The sequence below is a fragment of the Trachemys scripta genome, chromosome 1 (assembly GCF_013100865.1).
Source record: "Trachemys scripta elegans isolate TJP31775 chromosome 1, CAS_Tse_1.0, whole genome shotgun sequence".
Taxonomy (NCBI): domain Eukaryota; kingdom Metazoa; phylum Chordata; order Testudines; family Emydidae; genus Trachemys; species Trachemys scripta.
Window position 1 is genome coordinate 317,677,882 of NC_048298.1, and position 27,816 is coordinate 317,705,697.

The following is a 27,816-nucleotide window of genomic DNA, read 5'->3' on the forward strand; positions in this document are numbered from 1 at the left end:
AAATAATAAAAATGAATTATGTTCCAAATAATAGAATTTTATTCTGTAACAATCAGTTCAAAAAAAACCAGGCAATTTAAAAACAAATATATTAAAAACTAAGTAAAACTTAATAAATTAAGAGGACAGAACTTATGAAGGGGAAAGAACATTCATGTCCATTTCAGCTGCACATACACCAACCATGGATCTCACAGGTCAGTGTATGTGAAGCTGTGATTGTCTTTACTGTCCCCCGGGGTGGAGTAGTAGGGGTGGTGTAGCAACCCCTGATGCCATGTGGAATGTTGGGGGGGGAGGTGTAGGGAGGTCCCAGTATGAAGTTCTCAATGGGCTTCAGAGGGAGGCAAGCCTGCGATTGTTGAACCTGCAGGTCCACCAGAGTCTACAGCATCTGTGTTTGCTGCCTGGAAGGCTCCATTATGTCCTGGTGCATCTCCCTCTCCTTTTCCTGCTGGGACTCCTGGGCCTTTCTCCTCTCCTCTCTTTCCTTCTCCAGGCTGTCATCAGTGTTCATCCTCCAGGCCCTGTGATCACAGTGGGATGCAGCACTGGCTTAAAGGATCTCATTGAACATGTCATCCCAAGTCCTCTTATTTCTCCTCTTTATCTGGCTCAGGCATACCATGGGTGTGGAAGGGGAGACACAGAGATACCATTGTCAGTGTATTCACTACAGAAAGTGAAACTTAAAGATACTGAACTCACTCCCCTTGCTCCCCTAAAGTTTTGAGCACTACATTCTCACTTCTGCTTGGGACTGCTTGTGCATGGCACCAGTCACTGCACCAGCCAGGGTGAGTATGGCTTGCAGGGGGTTGGGGAAATGAGGAAGGAATTGCTCAGTTACATGGTTCTAGTAGTACAGGGCAATGGCACTGAATACTGGCACCATTTTCCACAGGCTGTGGTGATTTTAGCTGATACCTCACTCCTGAGGGTAACAAAGGCAGAGAACACAGCTTCTGCTGGTGTCCCGAAGCTGCCCGGGCCCGTATGCTGCTAGCCTGTGTACTGCAATGGTACTTGCCAAAGTTATCGCTGAGTGGTGTGGGAAAGTGTCCTGCCATGGAGGAAGAAATAAGGCAGCCATCCCTAGAAACCTTTGACAGAGAATTGCAGAATACCTCCATGGAAGTTTCATCAAGACCTCTCAGGAGGATTTAAGGGACATCCCTGTGTACATAAACAAACTGCTCCACATGGCCCCCACTGCCTAACTCTAGCAGGGAATGAAAAGCAGATAGCAACTCTACCTCACTTGGTTGTACCACTACTTCTTCTAGCATGAGTAAATTAATATAAAAAGTCAAAAGATTGTGCCCTGCTACTTTGGTGGGGGGAGGATGACAGAGTGTGTAAACCCTGCACAGGACAGCAAAGGGTTAAAGAGCAGCTCTGGGTTTAGGAGGCCCCGCCCCTCTGCCCTGGCTGAGCATGCTCCAGTTGCAGGCGGGGTTTAAAAGGGAGCCAAACAGCTCAGTTGGGGCTGGACAGGGCAGGGAGAAGGACCTGCTCTAGGAGCGGGACATAGCCAGACCCAGGCTGGGAGAAGGAATGTCAGCAAGTAGCAGCTCCTACAGGTTGGAGATGTGTTGGCAACCCGCAAACTGTTGCTTAAGTGCACACCTTGCAAATCAGTGCAGGAAAGGGGGAGATGTGACTCAGGGAGGCTAACTTGAGGCCACTCAGGGTGCAAGGCGCCAGACAAGCCTCACAGGGCCCTGGGTCGGAAGTTGGGGGAGTGGGAGAACCAAGTTTCCCCTACCCCTCGTGTGGCTGTAACCAATGGGCAGAGCGACCGGCAGAGACTGTAACCACTAGGTGGCAGGCCGGCCATGGACCCATTCACAGGGTACCATCCCTGTAATTAAAAATGTATCTACATGCTTACCTAAAGTTCCTTCCCCTGCATCAGGCTCACCAATGCTCAGCTGGCAGGAATGGCTGCACTGAGGTGGAGTCAAAAACAGGTCCTGGCTCACTGCATAGTTGGACCCCTGTTGGCCTGTTGCCCATACTCCTTCTCCTCCTCTTCCTCATCCACCACCTCCTCCTCTCTCTTCACAGCAGTGTTCTCTGAATTGGGGACCTCGGAGATATTCATGGTGCTGGGGCAGGGGGCTCTGCCGAGCACAGCGTGCATCTCTTTGTAAAAGTGGCAGGCCTGTGGCTTGGCACCGGATCAACTGTTGGCCTGCCTGGCCTTCTGGTATGCCTGCCATAGCTCCTTGGCTTTCCCATGGCACTGCTGCTGGTCTCTGTCATAGCCCTTCTCCTGCATCCCCCAAGCAATCTGCTCACAGATGTCCACATTTCTACAGCTGGTCCATAGCTCTTCCTGCCGCAGGCCCAGGAGATCCAATATCTCCTCTCTACTCCAGGCAGGAGCACATCTGGAGCGTGTAGCCGGCATAGTCAGCCGGGCAATTGCACACAACAATAGAGAGCTCCTAGGTGTGCTTGCTCAGCTGGACACTTGGGAAAAGGAATTTTAAAAATTCACAGGAATTTGAAGAGGAAGGCAGGCTTCCTGTCTCTGTAACCCCTGGGTAGTGGAGTTCACAATGTTGACCAGAGCGGTTGGCATGGAGCATTGTGGGACAGCTGCTGGAGGATAGTTACAGTCAACATAAGTAACGCAGTGTCTATTCTTGTACTGTGTCGACCTAAATACATTGACAGTGACTCTACATCCTTCAGAGAGGTAGGTATTACTAGGTCGGTATAACAGGGCACTTACAATGGTCGGAGACCAATTTAAGTGTAGAGCCATGCACAACTAGGTTGACATAAGCTGCCTGCCACTGACCTAACTTGTAGTGTAGACCAGGCCTGACTACCTTTCCCAGATCCAAAGAAGAGCTCTGTGTGTCTCGAAAGCTGGTCTTTCACCAACATAAAATGGTCCAATAAAAGATATTACCTCGCCCATCTTGTCTCTGTAATATTATGGAACCAAAATAGCTATAACAACACTGCAAACAGTTTTCTCTTATAATAAATTTTATTTTCATATTCTTAGAGCTCCAATTTTGGGGAGGGGAATATTTGTGTTTCAAAAGTAATTTGTTTTGCTGAGTGTAATAAATAGGATTTTTTTTTTAATTTGGCCTTTCAGGTATTCTTTATTTTATATATACTTCAGCACCTTGTCTGACATGGCCAGCCTATCCTTTGAACTTGAGTCTCCTCTCTCATCAGTTGTACACCAGTGGCATTTACTCCTGATCCATACTAAGGTAAGCGAGATCAGGATTAGGCCCAAAGAATCTCATTTGCACTGATGTGAGTCAGTTGCAATTCCACTGAAGTCAATGGAGTTTAATGGTGTAAAACTAGTGTGAGAAAAGAATCCGGTCCTAGAAGGCAGTTGGATTGTGTCATAAGGATGCTGGTTAGGACTTAACAAGCAGTGGTTAGTCAGGCTCCCCGGGCTTGTTGGAGGGTAGCTAAGGGGTAGAGCAAAGATCCTTTGGAAGAACAGATTTGAGAGATTCCCTTAGGGTAGTAGTTTGTGAATTGAACTTGCAAGCAAAAATGAAGGATGTGGTTTGCTTGCAAACCTCATGAACTGAAGAGTATTCAGCTCACGCCCAGCCCAGTGGCTAGGGCACAGTGGGCATTATAAGAGAGGGGTTCTACTCTGACCCCACCTACCTGGGTGTCACTTGGATGTCTACACTACAGCTGGGAGGTATAATTTCCAGCTTGTGTAGATGTACACACTCTAGTTCCGATCAAGCTAGCGCACTAAAAATGGCAATATGGTGGCTTGAGTTAGCCTGTCGGAGATCCTAGGCATGTCCTCAGGCAGCTAACCTGAGCCTCTGCGCTCACACAGCTATTTTTGGTGCGATCGCTTGATCAGAAACTAGTGTTGGTATGTCTACCCAAGCTAAGAATTACATCTCTCTGCTGCAGTGTAGATATACCCTTAGTGACCTTGGCCAAGTGTCTTAGTATCAGTGCCTCTGGTTGCTGATTTGTAAAATGGGGACTCTGTTACTTACTTAAATCACTGTGCAAGGTACTGAAGAAGAGTATAATTTGTTAGTAACTGCCCAGCTAATCAAATTCTGCAGGCTTTACACCTTTTAGTTTTGCTCTGAGTTTCAAGTTTGAATTAATTCAAAACCTTAACGCAAAACTCAGATGAACCACAGTGTTGTGCCTGGTTTGGTGTAAAAACTATCATGTGTTTTCCACCTGAAATCAGAAGTTTGACCCACAATGAAAGTGACCTGAAAGTCGACCCAAGTTTACCAGAAAATTCATGGATCCCAACAAAGGCTGCCCAAGACAAGGATTTGTAACTTAATCCAAACCAGATGAAATGCAGAGTGCAGTGCAGGGTATAGCATAACCCTGGGGATATGCATAACTGTCCTATTAACCAAGAGTTTCAGTTAACTGAGCTTCGGTTAAACAGTTGTACATTCGAAGAGTATAAGTAGCTATCATAACTGAGCAGGCTCATCTTCTGCAGAAGAGTGAAGTTACTGTAGTATTTGGGCTTAGTGGCATACTCATAAAAACCACTAGCGAGATACAGAAAATAATAATGTTTAATGGAGCAAAAGATTATTAGCTCTCCTCAGTGTGCCGTTTATAGCACATACGGCTTGTTCCAGGAAGGGAGAAATGCCTTAGAGAGCAGTCCTCACAACACACAGGATATGGTAGGAGCTCTTTTATTCATTTTTGAACTTATCCTTACCATTGGGAGACTTTAAACTCACTTTCTCTATCATGACAAAACTCATATCTGCTTCCACGAGGGCTAAGCCATCTCTTCTATCTCCATGACTGAATCATCTCTCAGTCAGAAAAATGCATTTACTTAGACAAACATCATCATCTGTCAGGGCCAAGATAATAATAAAACCTCTGTTGCCAGAATTCACTTACACTGAGTGATGGGTGGGTGGATTCAACAGCCATGAACTCTTAACTAAATGCATCTTTCCTAGAAATTCCCCCTGGTACATTAACTTTTACCAGTAGCAAATAGCTGCACCATCTCTAAGGAAACTGATATTAATCTTACCAACCTGCAGCACTGAAGAAAAATAGCCAACTATTACTGTTAAGATACATAACCTGGCCCAGATTCTCCAATGCTTTGCAAGTCATGTCATCATTTATGCCAATGCAAAGTGGATACCAAAGCAGAAAGCCACCCACTTGGCACAGGGGTAAATACTAGGCTAGACAAAACCCTTGAGTTTACAGAAAGAGAGCCCAAAGGCTAGAGGCATGAAGTGACTCCATTGATTTAAATGGGTTGTAGAATCTGAAGCTTAAATGATGACCGTTTAAGTGACAAGAGGCTTAACTACTTCAGTGTGGATGATTTTATCAGAAATATCCCACTAATACCCCACACCGCACCATTTTATGAGTGCTAGCCTCTCCATCTCTCTCCTGATCCTCAGTGCCTGGGTCTGCCTTCCAACTAAGATCCCCACCTTCTTCCAGGAGAGAAGGTCAGGGGATGAGAGTGAGGAGCTGCTGCTGTATTTTCAGTCCCATGCCCAGAGAGAGGATGAGAGCCCAGAACCTCTGAGTGGTCAGAGCAGAGCCAGGGAAAGGTACCTCCTGCACCTACAGCTTTGCCTTTTAGCCAGTAGGGGCCACTCTTGAGGCAGTTTAGCAAAAAAGTTGGGGAGGGCCATGACCCTATTTCACCCAGGCCTTTGCGGGAATTTGCTCACCAAGATTAGAAGTCAAGCAATCCCCACTTGCAGGGACTGCTTTTGTGACTGGTCTTTGCAGGGGCTATAGAAGATGGTGGGGGAAGGTGACCAGGCAGGTCTTCAGGAGAGGGAGCCAGAGAGTGGTGGTGAAGGCAGTGCTGATGGATGACAATAATAAATAAAAGGACTTGGGGAGGTGGGGAGAAAAAGGTCTTGATTTCCATTTTACTTGGAAATTGGCATTTTGTTGTGTTCACAGTAATTTTCCCTGGAATTTTTTTTTTCCAAGTAGTCCTGTAGGATTAATGGAAACCCTCAACAGCTCAGGGCTCTGAATCCCCAGGGACCAGGGCCAGTGTAACCACTAGGTGAACTAGGCGGCTGCCTAGGGTGACCAGATTTGGGGGCAACAAAAAGCAGTGCCCCAATTTTTTTTTTTTTTTACACTACGTATTCATTTTTGAAAGTTTATAATAAGCGTGCTCCGGGGGGAGGGGAGGGACAGCAGGAAAGGGGGCACAAGGTGGAAATTTCGCCAAGGGCGCAAAATATCCTTGCACCGACCCTGCCAGGGACCAATACCTCCAGTTAACATTGTCTTGGTCGCTTGGCTTTAGTAGGTCAGAGAGTGAAAGCATGTTACAGAAAAGTCAGTTCAGACACGCAGCCAATTAAGCCAGGGGAACATTCAGGTGAGGAAGCCTTGTGACTGGGAAGGAAAAACTACCCTGAATCTTTTATCCAGTGTTGTTGTAGCTGTGTTGGTCCCAAGATATTGGAGAGACAAGATGGGTGAGGTAATATCTTTTATTGGACCACTAAAAGATATTACCTCATCCACCTTGTCTCTCTAAATCTTTTAAGCTTCCTGAACAACTACAACATTCAAGCTTTCTCAAAACAATCAGCAGAGTTTCTCTCCCCTACTTGTAACCTACTTAGCCAGAAGCCTGGGGAGGCTGTTCCATTCCAGAACCTGTGGCACAGAAAGTGATTTTTGGATTTAAGGCTCATGTGGACACCATGTAGAATCAAGCACATGGGTTTATTACGCACAGCGCTGGTGGAGTGTCACTTTGCTTATTAGACTGAGAGACGCTGCCAAGCAATTGATTACAATAGATTATATAGGTTATTTGTGGGCGGAGGGAAGAGAGGGGGTGGGAGGTCCCGAGCCCCTAGATACTGGGCCAGCTTTAGGGCGATTCCCCCGAACCGGGCCCCGCGCCCCTAAGAGGGCCCCACAACGTCCCTAAGGGCCCTCTGCCGACGTGCCGACGAAGGCGCCAGCAGCCAATAGAGATGCCGCCAAAGTCCAGCCGCTGTCTTCGGCGGAAGCTCTTTCGAAAGCCGGCCCTGTCTGGATAGGTCTAGCAGCAAGACAAGATAAGCACAATAAGCCAATAGTTTAAAAGATTACATAATAGCTCTGCCCATGGTTTCAGGTTAACATATTAACATACTGTTAGTACACAGGTGTTTTTCTTTGAACAATGTATAAAGTGTATAATTATAAATGTTGAATTCTGATTTGGGGTCCATAGGAATGAGGGAGCTCTTCTGGTTGTCCAACAGGTACATTCCTGGGGGTTAAAGCAAAAGACATTGAAAAGTACATGGCAATAGAAATTGTTTTCAGGGTGTCCCATTGTGTTTCTAAAGGCTAACATTGGCATCTGGGGGTGGGGGGGCAGCTGTGGAAGGGAGGATGTCATATCTCATACTGACATGCCTCTCCATGAACTCAAGGTTGGTATGTGGGGAGGGTATTTGTTATCTTCTTCTTGCATGAAGGAGTGGACATGGCAGCCCCTTCCAATACTTTGGTATGTCTGTAGCTTCTGATAAGGACACCAATTACCACTCCCCATCTGGAGTTTTGCTGACCACGCTTATCTTAGTAAAAAGCAAAGTTGTCTCTTGTTTGTTCAGCTTCTCTTAGCTAATATTGTTCCTGGTGGGCTAGGCCACCAGCTCAAACCAAGCTTTGGACTTTGGGCCTATGTGAAAAGTTGCTGACAGGGCCTGTGTTCAGGGTTTTACAGACACAGCAAATGGATTTTGGCCCTTCACTCTGCGCATTGTCCTCGCACCCGCAGGTGCTGCCCCCACAGCTCCCATCGGTTCCCGGCCAATGGGAGCTGCGGAGCCGGCACTCAGGCAGTGGCAGAACATGGAGCCTCCCTGTCCGCCATGCACCTAGGGGTTGCAAGGACCTGATGGCTGCTGCAGTGAGCCACACGGAACCAGGGAAGGTAGGGAGCCTGCCTTAGCCCAGGCCCCTGCTGTGCCACCGACCGGAGCCACCAGGGACCCTTTGCAACCGGGTGTTCCAGTCAAAAACCGGATGCCTGGCAACCCTAGCTGTGTGCCTCCCTGCACTGCTTTACCAATCCCCAACAGAGAGAGGTTGGCTGGGAGCAAGGCTACAGCACCTCTGCACTGTGGTAATCATTAATTGGCATCTCTACTGGCCCCAAGTTCAAGGAACAGAAAAGGGGCTTGTTTGTGCCACTTTGCCCAGCACTGATTAGATGCAGCTAAGATTCTTGCCCCTTGTGCGGTAAAACATTGATAAATTTATTCCCTACACCAGTGGTCCCCAAACTATGGGGGACACCCTCCCTGGGGGGGCCCGGAGGAACATTTGGGGAGGCACATGGTGGGGCCCAGGCCAGCCCCCATGAGGGGCAGGGAGGGAGCACCACCCAGCCCCACTCTGTCCCCAGCCCAGCTCTACTCCACTCCGCTCCCAGCCCAGCTTTGCCCTCATTCCCTCTCTGTCCCCAGGCCAGCTCCACCTCTAGCCCCAGCTCTGCTTCCATCCCCAGTTCTGACCCCAGCTCTGCCTTCAGCCCAAGCTCCTCTGCTGAGGAAGCCTTGGCTATGCAGTAATGGAGGGGGGCCATGGGTAGATTCCATTACTGGTCTTACAGGAAAAGTTTGGGCACCATTGCCCTACACTGTCCACTCACAAATCTGTCAGTCTCTCCCTCTCAACACAGATTAAATGGCAGATGCTTGTTGTCAGGGTTCTCTCCCCACACTGAACTCTGGGGTACATATGTGGGGACCCACATGAAAGACCCCCTAAGCTTATTTCTACCAGATTAGGTTAAAACTTTCCCAAGGCATAAATCCTTTCCTTGTCCTTGGATGACCACCAAGTGATTTAGACAAAAATCCAGGAAAAAGGGCCACTTGGAGTCCCTGTTTCCCCAAAATATTCCCCCAAGCTCCTTTCCTGGGGAGGCTTGAGAAGAATATACTAACCAATTGGTTTCAAAGAGAGCACAGACCAAACCCGGGGTTTTTAGGACACTGAAAATCAATCAGGTTCTTAAAAGAAGAATTTTATTAAAAAAAAAAAAGAATCACACCTGCAAAATCAGGATGGAAGGTAACTTTACAGGGTAAATAAAAAGATTTAACACACAGAGGATTCCCCTTTAGGCTCAACTTCAAAGTTACAAAAAATGGGAATAAAACTCCCTCTTAGCATAGGGAAAATTCACAAACTAAAACAAAAGATAATCTAATGCATTTCCTTGCCTTTATTTACAAATTCTATAATTTTAGATGTATCGTTTCAGGTATCTTTTCAGGAGATGGTTTACCTGCTTGGTCTCTCTCTGTCCAGAGAGGGAACAAACAAAGAGAGCACAAACAAAACCTCTCCCTCCCCTCCCCCAGATTTGAAAGTATTTTCTTTCCTTATTGATCCTTTTGGTCAGTTGCCAACCAGGTTATTTGAGCTTCTTAACCCCTTACAGGTAAAGTGATTCTGCATCTCTGGCCAGGAGGGATTTTATGTACTGCATACATAAAGGTTGTTACCCTTCCCTTTATATTTATGACACTTGCACTGATATCTTACTACTCTGTTTATTTCCACAATACTGTTATGAAGTACCACAAATAATTAAAACTCATCTGAAGCTGTCAAAGTAAGTGTACAGAATCTATGCAGCAATCCATCCACTGGGCCCCTTTAATCTTGTTACTTTACCCAGGCTCTGGTTCTGCAATCAATTGTGCAGATGCAGTACTGAACTCACAAGAGCACACCCCACCTGCCTGCTATTAATCACCCTTAATCTCTAAGGGTATGTTTCCACTTGAAGCGGAGGATGTGATTCCCAGCTCATGTAGATGTATTCATGCTTGATCTGATTGAGCTAGCACACTAAAAATAGTGTAGCCGTAGTAGAAAGGGGTAGCTGTGCCAAGTACAGACCTCTCTGAATGCTATGGGGATATACACAGCCTGGGCTACCTATACTGGTGCTCTCCCCCAGCCTGCACTACCCAAGCCCTCCAAGTTCCAACCATCAGGAGAACAAGGATCATAGAAACTACTCCAGCCCTGAGGATGGAGCAGCCACAGCAGAACAGATGGGTCCAGTACAAATGCCTAGATAGGCTGGCTAGGTGGTCTGGGAGGGATAATTTTCCCATCATGCTCCCTCAGATCTCCAGCACTTAGCCCAGTTACTCATGCTATGGATCACTTGACAACTGTCCGGTTCTGGTGATTCCCTCTGAAGCATGTGCCACCACCACTGTCAGAAGACAGGATAGATGTCTTCGTTAGATGGATCATTAGTCTGACCCAGTATGGCCATTTTTATGGTCATAACACAGCTAATGTTGTGCCAATTTTTAAAAGGGTAAACAGGATGACCCAGGCCTCTTATCCGGACAGTGATCCCAGGCAAGATAATGGAGTGGCTGATATGGGACTCTTATTAATAAAGAGTTAAAGGAGACTAATTAATGCAAATCAACACAGCTTAGGGAAAATAGGTTCTGTCAAACTAACTTGGTTTTGGGTTTTTTTGAGTTCACAAGTTTGGCTGATAAAGCTAATACTGTTGACATAATATACTCAGCCTTCTGTAAGGTGTTTGACTTGGTACTGCACAGCACTTTGATTAAAAAACCTGAATGATATAAAATTAACAGGGCACACATTAAATGGATTAAAAGCTGTCTAACTGATAAGTCTAAAAATGAATTGTAAACAGGGAATCATCATTGAGCGTGTGTGTTTCCAGTGGGGTCCCTCAAGGATCTGTTCTTGACCTTGCACCATTTAATATTTTTATTAATTACCATGGAAAAAACCTAAAATCATCACTGATCAAGTTTGCAGATAACCCCAATTGGGGGAGCAGTAAATAATGAAGAGGACAGGTCACTGATTCAGAGTGATCTGTATTGCTTGGGAAACTGGGTTTTAATACAGCTAAATGTAAAGGTATACATCGAGGAACAAAGAACGTAGGCCATACTCACAGGATGGGGGACTCTATCCTGGGAATCAGTGACTCTGAAAATTTTATGGGGATTATAGTAGATAACCAGCTGAACATGTGCTCCCAATGTGACTCTGTGGCCAAAAGAGCGAATGCTATCCTGGGAGGCATAAACGGGGGAATCTTCAATAGGAGTAGAGAGGTTATTTTACCTTTGAATTTGCACTGGTGCAACCACTGCTGGAATACTGTGTTGAATTCTGGTTCCCACAATTCAAGAAGGATGTTGATTAAATTGGAAAGCGTTCAGAGAAGAACCACAAGAATGACTAAAGGATTAGAAAACACAACTTATAGTGATAGACTCAAAGAGCTCAATCGATTTAGCTTAACAACGAGAAGGTTAAAGAGTTACTTATAGTCTGTAATCAAGTATTTACATGGAACAATATTGAATAATGCTTTCTGTCTTGCAGAGGAAAGGTATAACCTGATCCTATGTTTGGAAGTTGAAGCTAGACAAATTCAGACTGGAAATAAAGTATAGATTTGTAACAGTGAAAGTAATTAACCATTGGAAAATTTACCAAGGGTTGTGGTGAATTCTCCATCCCTGACCATTTTAAAATCAAGATTGGATGATTTTCTAAAAACTGTGCTCTAGGAATTATTTTCGGCTAGTTCTATGACTTGTGTTATACAGGAGGTCAGACTAGATGATTACAATGGTCTTTTCTGGCCTTGGAATCTATGAGCTGCACTTGAAAAGGCTGTGAAAACAAGAAATGAAGTCTGAAGTCTCACATTGACAGGCACAACAGAGACTGACACAGAGATTAGTAGAAGCACTTAATCAGAATCTGGACATGGAAAATTGCACCTGTTAGTTTCCTGAGTTATTCAGCCTAACTGCACCTCAACTCACTAAAGTACCTATTCCATGGAGACTATCTTTAGGGCAAAAGACTGCTTCAGTCTCCAAGCTTTTTTAAGCTGTGGTCTCTGCTGAAATTACCTTCTAGTGCCAGCTGAGGTGGACACGTCCACTGGGCAATGGAATGAAACCAGTCATTAGATGCTAATGACTTCTTGTTACTAATGATCTGGTCATGATTTGCCCTAGTGACCTACGGTTGAAAGAGCTCATATCCCATCACCATTATGAATATACTGTGCCTGAGATTAATTTAGAATACCAGAAAGACTTTACAAGAACTAGTGAGCCACTTAGTCATCATGCATTAAAATAACCGTTTTTTTCTTAAAACCAGGAAATTGAGAGTTGTGGTTGAAATTTTCAAATATGGCGGTCTAAAAATAGGCTCCTAAGTCCATATTTAAGCACCTAATTAAGAATGGCCGAATTTCAAAGGTGCTGAGCCCCCACCAATCCTAATGAGTCAAGGGAGCTGCAGATGCTCAGAACCTTTGAAAATTAGGCCATTCTTATTTAGGTGCCTAAATTTGGATTTAGGGGGCTGACTTCAGGCTCCCAGGTTAGGATGTTCAGATGTGCCTAGGTAATTTAAGAGCACAAGGTGCTCTTGAAAATCCCATCCCAGGGGCTGAAAATTGGGGTCCATGTCTCCAGTTTAGGTTCCTAGTCAGCACAGGGAGCACTGGATTGAAGGGAAGTTTTGCCTGAGTAAGGAATGATGAATAGGGCCTTGAATCACTAATTTATTCCATTGCACCTCTGTTTTGCTTGTTCTAACAGTGGCTGCAGTTCCTGGGCCCAGTTGCCTAGGGATGGTGACATTTTAATGTGAACTCCATATTTCCCTGCTTTCATTAAGACCATTAATATCTATTTTAGGTTTGTATAGACCCTCCCCCTTATCACATAATCTGAGTGCTTCACAATTTTTGATGTGTGTGTCCTCAGAACACTTATGTGAGATAGGAAGTACTTACTCCCATTTTACAGATAGGGAGCTCAGGCCCAGAGAAACTAAGGGCTTGTCTACAAGAGATGGGTCGATTAGCTACAGAATACTTAATGCACACTGGCTCCTCCAGAATAACTCTCTGCATGGATATGCTTATTTTACTCAGAGAGTGCCTTTGTGCAATTTGGCACTCTTCATGCAGAATAAGCTAGGGTGTGAATTTAAAGAGCCCTAGCTACTCTTCACAAAACTTCCCTTCCATGACTTCCCAAGGCTTATCTAGGGAACTGAACCCTGGTCTCCCAAGTTATGGGTAAGCACCCGACCATCCTTCCCCTCTCGTGCTACTTTGAAACAATTTTCTCTTTTAACCAGAATAATAAACTGTAGTGAGACTGTGACTCAACTATTAGCAAAGCTACATTGTGAAGTTTGCTAATTTAATACAATAGTCAAAGCAATTCTATAATGCTGCCTTTTGCACTATGGGTTGGTCATGATGTTTTACACATTTAATTCCTGTCTTTTAAAAAGCCCCATATTGGCACTTTGATATAGGCAACAAATAAATTAAAGCTTCAGAGATAAAGCATGTACATGTCTCTGTGTTTTTAATTTTGTACAAATGCAGACCAAATATTGTGACTGAGACTGCTAAATTATGGAACCAGGGTTTAATGAGATGTAATTATAGGTCCAAAAATACTTTGTGTGTGGAAGAAAAAGCTTACTGTATGCTATTAAAGTGTTTTATGTCCAGATATGCCTGAGACAACACATTATGGGGACTGAATAAGCATAACTGTCCAAGAAGAAATAATTGAAAACAATCCTTTAGATGTCAAAATAAAGCCATATATCCTGTGATTCTGTCAGTAGTTATTAAATATCTTTGCTACTATAGACAAGCTTCCTTAGTCGCTCATAACTTGTTACTAGGCAAACAATACTTATAGTCTGCAAGATAAGACCTTTGTTTCAGTAGGTGTCAGCATGGGCACTGTACAGTCATATTTGCACTAAAGGGCAAAATCTGTTGGCAAGGCCATACCCTTAATCATTTTTGTTGCCTTTCTCTGTACTTTTTCCAAATCTAATACACTTTTATTGAGATGGGGCAATGTAGTAAGTCGAGCATTCATTGACACAGCGCCTCCTACTAGTCAGTCTCGGGAATTAGCTCCTCAGCCTCGGAGCACCTCCTGCTGGCCAGTGTCTCACCTGCCGAAGGCCCCGTGTCCCTCTCGGACCATGGTACCCTCTGACCCTGGGGTACTGCCCACAGCAGCGCCCCCACACTCTGGGTCTCCCTTCCCAGGGGAGGCCCTCTCCCCCTATGCCCACCTTGCCTCAGTGGCTACCGCCAGTTGTCATCTAGCCCCCATTCTCTGGGACAAACTGCAGTCTGTAGTGGCCACTCATCATTGGCAAGGGAGTTGAACATGCTGCCTTTCCCTGCAGCCCCAGTACCTCCCCTGGCCTTTAGCCAGGCCTCAGCCTGGGGACTCGCCTGGCCCGAGCTTCCCAGCTCTGCCTGCCCTTCCCTAGCACTGCTCTACTTCAGGTATCCTGTGCACCCAGGCAGCTAGATCCTTCCCACTCCAAGGCTGTAGTGAGATTCTCTCAGCTCCTCCCTTAACTCTTATATCAGGGCCAGCTGTGGCCTGTGAGTGTGGCCACAGCTGTGGCTGCCTTTCCAATCATCCTACCCTTTTTCTCTAGGAGCGGGGTAACTGCCTCACTACAGGCAACCAGAACTGCACAGTATTCCAGGTGTGGCTGTACCATGGATTTATAAAGTGGCATAATGTTTTTTTCTAGAATATCCCTTTCCTAATGGCTCCTAACATTGTTAGCTTTTTTACTGCTGCTGTACATTGAGTAGATTCTCAGACTGTAAGGCCAAAAGAGACCATTATGATCATTCAGTCTGACCTCCTGCACATCAAAGGCCACAGAACTGCTCCCAAACACTCCTGCAATAGACCCATAACCACTGGCTGAATTTCTGAAGTCCTCAAATCATGATTTAGAGACTTCCAGGTACAGAGAATCCACCACTTACTCTAGTTCAGGGGTTCTCAAACTGGGGGTCAGGACCCCTCAGGGGGTCATGAGGTTATTATATAGGGGGGTCACTAGCTGTCAGCCTCCACCCAAACCCCGCTTTGCCTCCAGCATTTATAATGGGGTTAAATATATTAAAAAGTTTTTAATTTATTGGGGGGGGGTCACACTCAGAGGCTTGCTCTGTGAAAGGGGTCAGCAGTACAAAAGTTTGAGAACCACTGCTCTAGTTCATACCAGCAAATGATCAATGCCCCATGCTGTAGAGGAAGGCAAAAAACACTCAGAGTCTCTGCCTATTCGACCTGGTTGAAAATTCCTTTCTGCCACTAAATATAGTGATCAGTTAGACCCTGAGCATGTGGGCGAGACTCACCAGCCAGAAACCCAGGAAAGAATTCACTGTAGTAATTCAGAGCCCTGTCATATCTCTGTAGGGTGACCAGATGTCCCGATTTTATAGGGACAGTCACAATATTTGGGGCTCTTTTTAGTATGGGCTCCTATTACCCCTCACCCTCTGTCCCGATTTTTCACACTTGCTGTCTGGTCACCCTATATCTCTGGCTGTTGAAGATATTTACTACTCGTTGTCGCAGGTGGGCCATGTAATCATCCCATCTCCTCCTTAAACTTATCAAGCTCAGTCTTGAAACCAGTTAGGTTTTTTGTCCCCACTGCTCCCCTTGGGAGGCTGTTCCAGAACTTCATTCCTCTGATGGTTAGAAACCTTCACCTAATTCCAAGCCTAAACATGTGGATGGCCAGTTTATATCCATTTGTTCTAGTGCCAACATTGGCCCCTAACTTAAATAACTCCTCTCCCTTCCTGGTGTTTATCCCTCTGATGTATTTATAGACAGCAATCATATCTCACCTCTGCCTTGGTTTCATTAAACTAAACAAGCCAAGCTTCTTAAGACACCTCCGTAACCATCCCATTAAACATCATCTCCGTGGAAGATGCTAATCATCATTTCTGTTGTGCCATTTTTAAAGCTGCAGGCGCAACAATTCCACGCGGCTTCCAACCATGTTTGAATGAGGATTGTGCAGACTTGCTGAGGCAGTATGAGCAGTCAGGTGATCCGGAGATGGCAGACCATCTTATAGAATCATTGGATGCCGCTCATTGGGCTCAATGGGAGGAAATGACAGTTGCGCTTCACTTCACGTGGTCAAGCCAGAAAAGCTGGAGCTTAATTTGTCGACTAGGTGCGGCTCAATGTCTATGTACACAAATCAGGCTGGCAATTACTCCAAATCAGATTGCCAGTCATTTGTTGAAGGTCGCCAAAACTCCTGTTGACAAAGTTGTCAAATGACAGGTATATGTTGGGTGGTGGAGTTTCCTAAGGAGTAATCCCACTGATAGTCAGATGAAGCCATTCACTACTTTGGAACTACATAAAGTACTGAACGATTTAAAACCGGGTGCAGCTCCCAGATATGACAGAATTGCACCTGAATTCATGAAACATCTGGGTCCTCACGCTCAGGAATGGCTTGTTCAGTTTTTCCAACAGAGTTCTGCAGGAATCCAGATTGCCCAGAATCTGGCACCAAGCGAAGGTCATTGCCTTGCTGAAACCTGGGAAAGATCCACACTTGTCTTTGAGCTACAGACCAATTTTACTTCTGAATGTCTGCTTTAAGGTGCTTGAGCAAAGAATTTCACCATCTGTGGAAGGTATGCTGGGACCAGAGCAAGCTGATTTTCGCCGCTGTCGTAGTGCATGTGATCAAGTGCCAGCACTTACAACTTTAGTCAAAAATGGATTCCAACATAAACTGAAGACTGGTTCAGTTTTTCTTGACCTGACCGTGGCATATGATATGGTTTGGCACATGGGCCTTTTGGTGAAATTGTCTAGAACAGGGGTGAGCAAACTTTTTGGCCTGAGGGCCACATCTGGGTATGGAAATTGTATGGTGGGCCATGAATGCTCATGAAATTGGGGGTTGGTGTGTGGGAGGGGGTGAGGGCTCTGGGGTGGGGCCAGAGGAGTTTGGGTGCAGGGGGGGGGGCTGCAGGCTGGGGGTGGAGCAGAGGGGTTCAGAGTATGGAAGGGGACTCCGGGCTCAGGCAGGGGGTTGGGGTGTGGGAGGGGGTACAGGCTCTGGGCTAGGGGTGCAGGTTCCAGGGTGGGGCCAGAAATGAGGGGTTCAGGGTGCAGGAGAGGGCTCTGGGCTGGGGCAGGAGGCTAGGGGGCTCGGGATGGGGCTGAGGGTTTTGGAGTGCAGGAGGGAGCTCCAGGCTGGGGCAGGGGGTTGGAGTGCAAGGGGGGTTGAGGGCTCCGGCTGAGGCTGCGGGCTCTGGGGTGGGGCTGGGAATGAGGGGTTTGGGGTGCAGGAGGGTGCTCTGGGCTGGGACCAAAGGGTTCGGACGGGGGGAGGGGGAATCAGGGCTGGGACAGGGGGTTGGGGCACAGGCTCCAGGCGGTGCTTATCTCAAGCAGCTCCCAGAAGTAACGGCATGTTCCCCCTCCGGCTCATACGTGGAGGTGCGGCACCAGCCAGGTGGCTCTGCGCGCTGTCCCATCCACAGTTTCCGCCCAATGGGAGCTGCAGAGCCAGTGTTTGGTGCAGGGGCAGCATGCGGATCCCCCTGACTGCCCCTATGTGTAGGATCCAGAAGGGAGACATGCTGCTGCTTCCGGGAGCCACACGGAGCCTGGCACGCATGGAGCGGGGCAACCCCCCAACCCTGCTCCCCAGCTGGAGCGCCAGAGCGGGGCAAGCCCCCGATCCCTGATGGGAGCTCAAGGGCCAGATTAGAAGGTCTGACAAATCATAGTTTGCCCACCCCAGTCTACAACTAAGCCAAGTTAGTTAATATGTGCAATGGCTTTTTTTTTCTTCTTTTTTTTTGAGAAATCATTATTTCCGTGTGCATATTGGTGACAGAACAAGTGGTTGGAGGCACCAGAAGAACAGCCTCCTGCAAGGATCAGTATTATCTCCAATATTATTCAACTTATATTCAAATGACCTACCATATACTGGGTCTCGCAAGTTTGTTTATGCAGACAACATATGCCTCGGCACTCAGTTCCACTCCTTTGACCGACTTCAGCAAGTTTTGAATGTATATATGGTGGCTATGGCCGATTATTGTCATAGCTGGTGCTTGATACCAAATAGAAGTGAGACTGTGTCAAGTGTCTTCCACTTACATCATGCACAAGCGGGCAGAGAGCTGAATATAGTTCACAATGGTCAGCGAATAAAGCATGAATCACACCCAGTCTATCTATCTAGCATCACGGTGAACAGAACTCTTACAAATTGTGACCATCGTACAAAGACAATGACTAATGTCAAAATACGCTACAACCTGCTTGGAAAACTGGCCAGAACGACATGGAACTCCACTGCCCAAAGGTTACACACTTGAGTCTTAGCACTCGATTACTCAGCGTCAGAGTACTGCGCTCCACTATGAGCTAGCTCATCTCAAACAAGGATGATTGACGTACAACTTGATTTCACCATGTGTATTATTTCAGTTCACTTTTCAGGTCGACACATTATAGGCTCCCCTTTAACCAGTTTCTTATCCACCTTTCAAGTCTCATTAATCCCCCTCTTCTCCAATTTAAATGAATAATTTCCCATGTGGAACTATATCAAATGACTTATTGACATCCAGAGACATTAGATCCACTCTATTTTTCCTTTATCTAAAAAAATCAGTTATCTTCTCAAAGAAAGATCAGATTGGTTTGGCATGCTCTACCTTTTGTAAAATCATGTTTTATTTTATCCTAATTACAATTCACCTCTACGTCCTTAACTACTTTCTCTTTCAAAAGTTGTTCCACATCCTTGCATACAATTGAAGTCAAACTAACGGGCCTGTAGTTTCCTGGATCACTTTTTCCATGATAACTCCAAGATCTTTTTCTTGAGTGGTAACAGCTAATTTAGACTATCATTTTGTATGTATACTTGGGATTATGTTTTCCAACGTGCATTACTTTGCATTTTCAAACACTGAATTTCATCTGCCATTTTGTTGCCCAGTCACCCAGTTTTGTGAAATCCCTTTGGAACTCTTCATAGTCAGCTTTGGACTTAGCTATCTTGAGTAATTTTGTATCATCTGTAAGTTTTGCAACCTCACTATTTACCCTTTTTACCAGATCATTTATGAATATGTTGAACGGCATTGGTCCCAGTACAGATCCTTGGAGGATCCCACTATTTACCTCTCTCCACACTGAAAACTGACTATTTATTCTTACCCTTTGTTTCCTATCTTTTAACCAGTTATTGATTCAAGAAAGGACCTTCCTTCTCATCCCATGATTGCTTACTTTGCTTAAGAGCCTTTGGCAAGGGACTTTGTCAAAGGCTCCCTCAAAGCCCAAGTACACTATATCAACTGGATCACCCTTGTCCATATGTTTGTTGCCACCTTCAAAGAATTATAATGGATTAGTGAGGCAAAATTTTCCTTTACAAAATCCATGTTAATTCTTTCCCCAACATATTGTGTTCATCTATGTGTCTGATCATTCTGTCTTTACTAAAGTTTCAGCCAATTTATCTTCCAGTCTTCAGAAACTTCCCTACTGCTGCAAGACCTATAGAAAAAAAAATCATCATTAATGGTCCAGACAGCTCATCAGCCATTTCTTTTAAAACTCTTGCATGCAAGTTATCTGGACCTCCTGATTTAAAAATGTCTAAGGGCACGTCTTCACTACCCGCTGGATTGGCGGGTAGCAATCGATCTATTGGGGATCAACTTATTGCGTCTAGTGAAGACGTGATAAAATCGATCCCCGATGGCTCTGCCATAGACTCCAGAAATCCACTGCGGCAAGAGGCGGAAGCGGAGTCGACGGCAGCGCGACAGCAGTCAACTCACCGCCGTCCTCACAGCCAGGTAAGTTGACCTAAAATACGCAACTTCAGCTACGCTATTCACGTAGCTGAAGTTGCGTGTCTTAGGTTGACCCCCCCCCCCCCCCCCCGTAGTGTAGACCTAGCCTAACTTTACTTGCTTCTGTTTAACATCCTCCAGAGACACTAGTGGAAGGGAAAGAAAGTTATCACCACCATAAAATGAGACTCCCTGCCTCCCATACAGAACAAAACTATTTATTGAACACTTCTGCCTTTTCTGTAGTATTACTGATGATAATACCATTTCCATCTAGTAATGGACCAGTACCATTGTCAGAATTATTTTTTTCCTAATATATTTTAAAACCTCCTCCTTATTGTCCTATGCTCTGCTGGTCATAGATTTCTCCTTGTGTCTTTTTGCTCCCTTTATCAATTTTCTACAATTTCTAGCTTCTGATTTATGTTAATTTTTATCAACTTCCCCTTTCTTCTATTTGTTATATATTACAGATGCCTTCTCTTCCTTGCTAAACCTCAATTGTGCAGTTGTGGCTTTGGGGGCATGTATTAAGTTGTTCTTATATTATTATTAATTATCATTCACATTTTTCTGATTAAATTATTCCTCTCAGCTGATCAAATTGACTATTTTTAAAAAAGCCTTGTGGGGCTCCATATTTTACACCTCTCACTAGTTTTCACATGAAGTTACAAGCCTGAAAGCTTAACCAGGGCTCTGGGAGTCGAGCTCCATCCCCAATGAAAAACATTCTGCTAACCAAATTAAAGTCTCTTGCATCTTCTTGAACCCATCAAGTTATTTCTTCAGGCGACAAAGAGGCCATCTGTTGTCTTCAGTGAGTTGGTGCAACTGGAACACATTGGAACTTACTATACCATTCTGTTGTTTATGCACAAGAAGGAACAGAACACAGCTCACAGTCTCCGCTCTCATGGGTCAATAAGAATAAGCAATACAAATGTATTGTATGTAGATTTGACTCACAATGCACACAAGGAACAGTTCTGAGTAAGGAGGTGCTATTTTTGTATTATTGACCTTTGCCGTTCATTAATTTTATTTTTGCCTCTTGTTCAATTATCAGAAGCTCCTGAAGAGTTTTGGGTAACCTCATGGGAATTGTAAATGTGAATTAATGTAAAGACTTTGGGTGGTGCAGAACTCTGAAGTACTTCTGTCACCATGTGTTTATGGTAATTAAACCTTAGTGAAGATTTTATTGCTGAGTAACCCACTTTTGAATGTGCAGCCACAAGCTACAGACTGTTCACCTTGTGAATAGTTTGCAATGTTTTCCTCAAGACTCATGCTGCTGAGAAATAAATGAAACTACTGGGAAGCTGTATCTAGTGAACTAATCACTAGAAACCAATATTGCAAATTGTAATCCGTACACTTCCCTTTACTACAACAAACAGAGCTTGGCTAGTCACCATGTAAACAGAAAGCAGTTAGCAAACAACTTTTATATTTTAAGTTATTACCAGGTAAACACAGTAACTCAAGGCCCCGATTCTGGCAGATATTTAAGCACACACCTAATGTAGAACATGTGATATGTCCCAATTCAATAGGACTACTCACAGGTTTAAGTACCTGGCTGAACTGGGACCTATATCAGAAAACACACTGATATAACGCAGACTACTCAACCACAGCCCCTGACTCCATGCTGTAATAGAATCATACAGTGCAGGGCAACAAGTGAGAAATATTTGAGTACCAGCCCAATCATGAAAGCCCTCAGCTCGTTCGGTGCCCTTTGATTTCAATGGCAGTGACACAGGCAAAAGGCTTGCAGAGTCATGTCTTACTGTCTGTCTATGGCAAGGTATCCAGGCACGCCAGCACATAAGTGGTTACTGGACTCCTGCCCATCAGATGGCTGCTCTGGCGGAGTTATAAAAGGAAAAGGATGTCCTCTCCTCCCTGCTGGCTGAAGCTGGTCTGAGATGCTGTGTTCTGGTATGAAGTTTTTGTTTTCAGAAATAAAACCAGCCCTGAAGAAAGGGATAGGAAGTGACCTGTAATTGGGACTTCTTCATCCTTCCATAGCTGGTGAGTCTGCCTGCCTGCTTACACCTCCTTTTGGCTATTCAGTTGTTCCTGAGATGTTCACAGAGCTGGCATCAAACCCATTGGGACGGGGTCCCCTGGATGCAACATGGACTGTGGGACTGCTGAGCCCTCTGTCCCACCAACCTAGGGTATCCCTCTCCCACTGTGATGCTGTGTCAAGTCACAAACCTCTGGCAGGTACTGCACTTAGTTGGGTGTATCCCTGCCTGTGGATGGCTGAGTTACACGAATGATCTCCCAGACACTCATGAACCATCAATAGGGAGGCTCCAGCCAATTCTCCCCAGCTCCACAGCCTTGCACCCCAGAACTGTACCATCTTGCACTGATCAGAAGCCTGGCCAGTGTAAGTTTAGTACTCAGTCTGCCCCTCCCTCCACGTGGAGAGGACAGACACTAGCCTTTGTAAACTGAGCAGAGATTTCCCAAGCACTTCAACCAAAACACACTGTTTTAGGTAAAATATAAAACAGGAAGTATAGAAAGATAGATTTTAAGTGATTATAAGTAAGAAGCATAGAAATCAAAGTTGGTTACTTAAGAAATAAAAATAAATTCGCAGTCTGAGTTCTACAAACTAAACAGGATTTGAATCAAGCAGTGTCTTACCCTGACGGTACAAACAGGTCACAGATCCTTCCTCAATACACAGACTGGGACTCTTTCCCGGACTGGGTCTCCTCTCCCGCAGTTCAAAGTCTTTGTCCTTCAGATGTCCCTCCAGGTGTTGAGTTGGTGGAGGAGGGAAAGGCCAAGTGATGATGTCACTTACCCTCTTTTATACTTTTGTCCAGCGTGCTAGAAATATCTTTGCTGTGAGGTGGGTTAGTCCACCCCCATAGTGTACGTGCCTCCTCCAAGAAATCTCTAGGATAGTAGATTCTCTTCTTGATGGGTGTTGATGAGCCATTAATTCTGTCAGGCTACTCCATTGTTGTACCTGAAAGGCTAGCTGTGGGTGTTCCCAACCTCACAACACATTTCAGTAACATATACAGCAACACTTCATAACCTCACATAAAATGATAGCACATACAATTGAACAGGATATTAATAATGTTCAACAGGTCAAGACTTTTGAAATAATACCTCACAAGACATACTTTGGACAAAACATATCATAATCATATCACCATGGTGAATATGGGGGTTTCAGGGTGCTGCTTTGAGGTACAAAGTGTCACAGCCATCAACAACTTGAACTCCACACATTTTCAGTTCAGCTTCTTCTGTGCTAAGAGCCAGATATGCAAGGCTGGGTGTGTGGGCTCAGAGCTAGACATAATCCCATTTCTTGCATTCAAAGTGCTAAAAAAACAGCACCATCCTCCCTAAAGAGGGCATGAGAGGAAGTGAACATGACCTTACCCTCAGTTTGCACCAGGAAAGGTATGTTGCACCTTTTCAAAGACTCCACAAGGCTCTGGTCATGTTTCTACAAAGAAGCTGAATCTGCTAGGGTGGTGCTGCTGCTTCTATACCCCTCCATATGATGAGACTGTGCCTTAAAGGTACAATAAGGCCATAAATGTGCAATACATTTAAAGGCACAACCTTATTGTGCTGCCAGAAGAAAACCAGATTTACATTTCATTCTCTCACCTGCAGCGTTAACCCGGTCACCTTCAAAAATACCATCAGAACTTCCAGGAGTAGGAAGTGCTTACGTCTCTGTAATTCATTTTAATCTTGTCTTAGTGACATTTAATCAGTTGTCTCAGCATTCCCTGGGAGCCAGTGGAGATTTCAGCAAGTTACCAGATAACAGCCCTTAAGACTGTCACCATGCATCAGTGGGTCACAGCTGAGGATGCCAGATTCAGGATGAACTGCTGAGAAATAGGGCAGACATACCCCAATTGGTTATTCTACCATTAGATATACCAAGCCAGTAAGAAGAGTAAACTTCTGTCTTACCACACTGGTTAACAAGAAGTCAAAAATGTAGTCTCCTTAGGCATTTTACCACCCTGACACTAGACTTTATAATGAGTGGTTACTGAAAACCAGTTTCATCAAACAAAAGGTTCTTCTGATCTCAAGAGACCAGCTACATAGCCAGGTCAATATAGAACTTAGATCTTACCCAATAACACTGTTGCCAATCTTTTAATAAAAACAAACCTTTAGATTTTAGCTAAGAGAAAAGAAATAGAGAGTTAAAATGGTTAATAGATCATATACATACAGTCATTGCAAAGTTCTTATATCAGGTTTGTAGCAGTGATGGAATAAACTGCTAGTTGTCATATGCCCTGAAACACAAGGATTATGAAGAAAGCCTTATGGGCAGATTATTCCATAGTTATCCGCTGTAGGTTTCTTGCCTATTGCTCTGTATCTGGCACTGGCCACTCAGTCACAGGACTTGATGGACTTCTAGCCTGAGCTGGGATGACTGTTCTTAAATTCATTGATTACACCAGAGCTACTCCTAATTTACACCAGTGTCAATGAGAAGAAAATCAGGCTTATTGTATTTAATGTATGTTTGCTCTTCAAAAAATATAAATGTAACATGTGTTACATAGTACTTGGGCCTGAATATGTTCTTACACACATGTGTAAATCAGGAGTGGCTCCATTTAGCTCAGTGGAGTTAACTCAGTATAAAACTGGTGTGAAATCAAAATCAAGCCCTTTATATCTAGAGTAATGGTATCAATAGTCCATTTTCTGCATTATCACAGATGGTATGTCTATGCATGGCTTATTAAGTATGAAGCTCTATCATTTTATTTAGGCTCCTATACCTGCTGTATTAGGTTTACCTAAGGTTTTAATTAGAGTTTTATGTATTCCTGATAGCAACAAGAATGCTGGGATTTGTGGGGTGTCATTGAACTTTCTTGATTATATATTTAATTTGTCCATATGATCACAAAATGAAATGTGATTATGTACTATGCGATCATGTAGCAGAAACATTACAATACTAATAATTCTGGGAAAAGAACTACATTAACACAACTTTATGGTTGGTTGAAATTTAAATCCACAAAAAGCCACAGATTTCACAGCTAAGGTTCCTATGGCAATCTTAACTCTACCCTTTAATTCTGCCCTTTCTCATGATGTCTACATGCAAGGGAAGGAGGGGGTGAAGTTGAAGTTGTCATGACAACGTTAACTCTAAATTCTCTAGCTTTCATAGATTTGCAGCTTCAGACTTAATGTTGCATTAGCAAAGTTCTTGTCAGTACATTAGTCTCTTAGAAGTAGTTTTACAGGTTAATAAACTTAGACTTAATTTTGATGAGAAGAGGGTGTATGCAAGTATGCATGTGACCCTCTTGCTCTATTAAGAATTCAGAATAAGATCATAACCCTGAACCAGCCTTCAGCTACATCGGACCATTTAATTCCTGCAATCAATAGGTTTATTCTTGCAAAAAATCTCATTTTACAGACCACCCACCCTCCACATCTCCCCCTCCTCGCGCGCACACACACACACACAGTCGATTTTGTCTGCATTGGCAAAGAGAACATAGTCATCATCATCCAGAGCATGATATTTCCAAGCAACTGTATATGTGTCATTAGAACCATCTAGCAACAAACACCTGCCTCCTCCAAGACACAACAAGGTACATGTTCAAAGCACCATGCAAAGATTTAGTTGCAATGGGAGTTGTGCAGCCAAATCTCTTTGCATAATAGTGATTATTATTCCCCCCGCCTACCCCAAAATTTAAACTCTGGGCTTTTACTGCAAAAAGGAAACCTTTTAATATATTTCCATAGCAGAACACTGGTAAATGCCTCATTTTAATAAAAGGAGAGCGTTGAATACAATAACTATCTTTACAAAGGCAAAGACATCTTCAGCAAAGCCTCTGTCTTTCACTTAGTTTTCTAGAAAACCCCGATTCAGAAAAATAACAAATGCCTCATTTAATCTTATGACAGATTTATTACTTTGAAAAGCAATTTCAAAAGTTCTAGCCAGTGATCATTCACAGACTGATTTCTTCTAAGAATATTTTTAAAATCACATCTGTGAGTCAGGTGCAGATCAATACACCCATTGCTTCAGAAAATGGCATCAAAATTAAAATCTGATCAAATCTATACGCAGAACTCAGAAAACCTACAAAGAAAAAAATAAAATGTTTACCAACACACCTTAAACCAAATCTTCATCTATACCCAAAAGGCAGTCTCTGCTGAAACAGGTTTCAGAGCAGCAGCCGTGTTAGTCTGTATCAGCAAAAACGAGGAGTCCTTGTGACACCTTAGAGGTTAACACATTTATTTGGGCGTACATTTTCGTGGGCTAAAACCCGCCCACGAAAACTTACGCCCAAATAAATTTGTTAGTCTCTAAGGTGCCAAAAGGACTCCTCGTTGTTTTTGCTGAAATAGGATTGTATGTGGATTGTGATGGAACCTCCAACATAATGATGGAGTGATATGAATATAGTGGAACGCTTTTATAGGGTCTGATCCAAAGTCCACTGATGTCAATGGGAATCTTTGAAATTACTTCGATGGGCATAGGATCAATGACCTGCATTGACTTCAGTAGACTTTGGATCAGGTCTGTGGTGAAGTCACCTTTTTTCACTAAACAGCAGTGAGCAGAAATGTACTATTAGCAGAATTGCAATTTTCAGTGAACTAAAACATATGTGGAGTTTCATTACATCTGAGCTGACTATGAGTGGGTTCCACTATATGTCTGGACTAAATTAGGTTAGCAAAGTGTTGCTGAAAGGCAGAGTCAGTAGTGCTGCTGGGATTTAGTACAAAGTAGCAATTAAAAAGGACCTCGTGGATTGAAATTATGGTGCCAAAAGATCAAAATGGGCCCCTTAGAGAAGAGAACAAGATAGTCAAAGCATGAAAAAAACCAACAGTACAGACGAAGGAAGGAAGAAACCTGTGAGGAAAGAAAGACAAGACCATGAAAACAGAACAAAGGAGATTAGACAGGAAGAGCTGAAAGTCGTGCAGAAAAGTTTGTTTTTTGATTTTGGAGGGGGAGAAAGATGGCTCTTATTTTCTTCATTTCTACTTAGAAAACTCTGCCTTTATCATACAATTAGTAGAGCATTACAAACCTTCATAATGGATTTCACTGAGGCTAGTACATTCAGTATACTCCTGGTGTAATACCACTGATTGCAAAGGAGTTACACTAGCATTGAACAGGGACCAGTGATGCTTTCTCAACCTGCTAGTCTCAGTGAAATCCAGCGTGAAGATTTGCAACTCTAAACTGATGCTGTAGGCCAAAGAGTTTTCTAGACAGAGATGAGGAGATCTGAAATATGAGCTCCTTCTCTGGCTTTCATCATGATAGTTACACATGCCAAACTACAGAACATTTCACATGTGTCTTGCACACGATTCGTGACAGCTCTGTAACAGGGGAAATATATTTTCCTACATGCAATAACAAGGAACACAATGTCCTTCAGAGCAACTTACCAAAAGGAATGATCTGACTCCTAGAAAGCTTTTTCAGACACCACTTTTTCATCTCCAAACCTTCTGCAGTTGTCTGTTTTTGAAAGAATAATCCTCTCATGCTGTCTCAGTGAAAGCTTCCTTCCTTGAGGTAGATAAAAAGTATTTTTAATGACTCAGGACATACTCCCCTCCTCCAATCCTAGATCACCTCAGAAACCGTTCAGACTCTCTTGTTTCATCATCCACTTCAGATATTTTATTCAAGTTTCTGCCACCAACACCTGTATAGTGCAATACAACAATTCAAATAACTACAACTCTATTGCTTTCAGCCCCAGTTCATCAGGATTCTGAGAAGAAACAATATCTCCTTTCCTTGGGAGATCTTCAGTCCAGGCTGGTAGGGACAGTCAGATAGCTGTGCAAGCAAAGTAGTTCCTTCCCTACCTTCGAGCCTCATCAATAAAGGGCTCCAAACAGGCTCCCCTCCTGTCCGTTGGTTTTTCTAGACCAGTTCTTCTCCATAG